The sequence below is a fragment of the Pteropus alecto genome, unplaced genomic scaffold (assembly GCF_000325575.1).
Source record: "Pteropus alecto unplaced genomic scaffold, ASM32557v1 scaffold146, whole genome shotgun sequence".
Classification (NCBI taxonomy): Eukaryota; Metazoa; Chordata; class Mammalia; order Chiroptera; family Pteropodidae; genus Pteropus; species Pteropus alecto.
The window spans coordinates 19639536-19642777 of NW_006442107.1; the positions used below are offsets into that span (position 1 = coordinate 19639536).

General features: G+C 35.2%; 1 non-coding gene across 1 annotated transcript; it reads left to right on the forward strand.

Moving 5' to 3' along the window:
- Positions 1 to 1894: 1894 nt before the first annotated feature.
- Positions 1895 to 2013, forward strand: LOC112469500. The gene has a single exon (XR_003042639.1). It is a non-coding gene; the product is annotated as a 5S ribosomal RNA (ribosomal RNA).
- The last annotated feature ends 1229 nt before the right edge of the window (positions 2014 to 3242 follow it).

Sequence of the window (3242 nt, forward strand, 5' to 3'; positions counted from 1 at the left end):
ATAATAAATATTTATTTTTCAGTTAATTTGAAAGTAAAAACATACTCTGCAAGTCGGTTCATTACAAAGCATATCTCCTGTATATGGGGAGCTCCCAGGTTGATAGAGTATTAATCACTGTACAAAAATGAGCTCTATGTACAAGGCATTATAACAAGTAATTGATCTATTAAAAAATGCCTATTCTGTTCAATTACCATTTTAGATCTGATAGAGGCTTAATGGCTGTAAACGAGACATGAAATGATGTCTTAAAAGATAAAAGTTTATTTATCTCACAATAAAATCTGAGCTGATGTGGTGGTGACTTCATAGTCACATGGGGCTTAGTGCCCTTCCATCTTTTTGCTCTGACATCCCTAGGGTTTTGCCCTTACCCATAGAATCCAAGATGGCAATTTTGCATTCCAGTCATCAAAAAAAAAAAAAAAGAAGAAGAGAAAAAGGTATTCCTTCATTATAAAAATATGACTAAGAAATTGAATCCATCATGTCTATTTTATTTTCATTGGCCAGAACTTCAGTCACATGAATACACTTAACTGTAAGTAAATCTGGAAAACATAGCCATTAACTGGGCAGCCACATACCAAGATAACAACAATGCCATTGAATAGAAGAATGGGGAAATAGATATTAGGGGACAATTAAGAGTCCTTGCCACTGTGGCTTTTGGTTATCAAAGCATTGCTGCAGGTTGGTATCAAATCAAGACCTTAATGCCTGCCTCATCTCTTTTATAGTAAGGATTAAATGAAATAATATGCATGAAAATATTATGTAAACTATAAAGCAATTCATACATATAAGATATTAATTATAATTTATACTGATATCTTACTAACCAAATAGAAAAAAAAAAGAGGAAAGATAAAGCAGAGAAGATATGGAATTATTTAGAGATATTATTTATACAGTAAATTCTTTTCAGATACTGATTGATGTTCATTCTGGTTATCCATGGTTAGACTCAGGATGAGTTTAGAGTATAAATGTTATTGCTGTAATTTAAAATGACATCTGTTTGCATCAAAATATTTCAGATGATATTTCAATTTATGATTTTTCTATAGAAACTGCTGCCACATCAACTTTTATGAATTCAACACTGTGTACCAGGAACTGCTCGGCACTATAGATGAAGATGAATATTGGTCATGTAAGAAAGAAATGTATATGTAGGTATAAACATAAAAAATTACAAAGTAATGTCATACCTGCAATTATAAAGATATTTTAAAAAGCACTGTGGGAAGAGTCCCAAGGGGCCTCAGAACCAACACATCCATAGGTTGTCATCAGACCACAACAGAGCATCACCTAATTAGCATCACAAGCAGAACACGCAAAGAGAGGTCTCAATGGGTACACAAGCCCCCTGAGTCAAATCCTATTCAGTGAGGTCAGCCCCCATACAACTGTTCATATGCTGTGGGCATGGCCAACCCTTACAGCCAGTCAGCCTGAGCATCAATCCCAGTGATGTCCCAAAAGCAATCAAGGCTTAACTATAATAGGAGGGCACACACAACCCATATGAGGAATACTCCAGGAGCACTCTGCACAGGTGATAAAGGAGACTGTGCCATTGGGCCATACAGGGCACCTACTACATGAGGCCAACTAGCCAACACTGGGAGTCTAATATATAGAAATAAACAGAGAGGGAGGCAAAATGAGAAAATAAAGAAACATGTTGCAAATGAAAGAACAGGAAAAAAACTTCAGGAAAATAAATACAATGAAGGCAAGCAACCTACCAGATAGAGTTCAAAACATTGGTGATAAAGATGCTCCATGAGCATAGGGAGAGAATAGATGATCTCAGAGATAACTTCAACAAAGAGATAGTAAGCATAAAAAAGGACATAGAAACCATATAAAGAACAAGTCAGTCTACGGCCATGCCACCCTGGACAAGCCTGATCCCGTCTGATCTCGGAAACTAAGCAGGGTTGGGCCTGGTTAGTATTTGGATGGGAGACCACCTAGGAAGACCAGGTGCTGTAGGCATAAAAAATTAAAAACTAAAAAATAAATAAAAAATAAGGGATTGGAAGCTGACAAGGTCCTTGCAATATGTGAGGTCAACAAAGGGTTGCCTTGCCTAAAAAAAAAAAAAAAAGAACCAGTCAGAAATGAAGAATACAATAACTGAAATAAAAAATACACTAGAAGGAAAAAACAGAAGATTAGATGAAGTAGAGGATCAAATCAGCGATTTGGAAAGACAAAGTAGCAGAAAACACCCAATCAGAACAGCAACAACAAAAAAATAATTTTAAAAAATGAGAATAGTTTAAGAGACCTCTGGGACAATACCAAGCATTCAACATCTGCATCATAGGGGTACCAGAAGGAGAAGAGAAAGAGCAAGGAATTGAGAACCTATTTGAGGTAATAACAACTCAACACTTTCTTAACATGGCAAAGGAAATAGACCTTCAAATCTAGGAATTGCAGAGTCCCAAACAAAATGAACCCAAAAGGCCCAACTAAGACACATCGTAATTAAAATGGCAAAGGTTAAAGACAAAGAGTACTAAAAGCAGCAAGAGAAAGACAGCTATTTACTTACAAGAGTACTTCCATAAAACTGTCAGCTGAATTCTCAACATAAAATTTGCAGGACAGAGGGATTAGCATGAAATATTCAAAGTGAGGAAGAGCAAGGACCTACAGCCAAGACTACTCTACCAGTAAGATTATCAATTAAAACTGAAGGTGAGATTAAGAGCTTCCCATACAGGAAAAAAATAAAGGAATTCATCAACACGAAGCCAGTATTACAAGAAATATTAAAGGGACTTCTTTAAGAATACTAAGGAGGGAGGAAAACATAAATATGAATAATAAAATAGCAATAACTATGTACCTATCAAAAATCCCTTTAAATGTAAATAAATTAAATGGTCCAATCAAAAGACATAGAGTGGCTGAATGGATAAGAAAATAAGACTCATACATATGCTGTCTACAAGAAATCCACTTCAGATTGAAAGACACACAGACTGAAAGTAAAGGGATGGAAAAAAATATTTCATGCAAATGGAAATCTTAAAAAAGCTGGGGTAGCAATATTTAAATCAGATAAAACAGACTTTAAAACAAGGCTATAATAAGAGACAAAGAAGGACATTACATAATGTTTAATAAAGGGGTCAATCCAACAAGAGGATAAAACCCTAGTAAACATTTATGCACGTAAATATATAAAGCAAATTTTGACCAACATGAGGGGA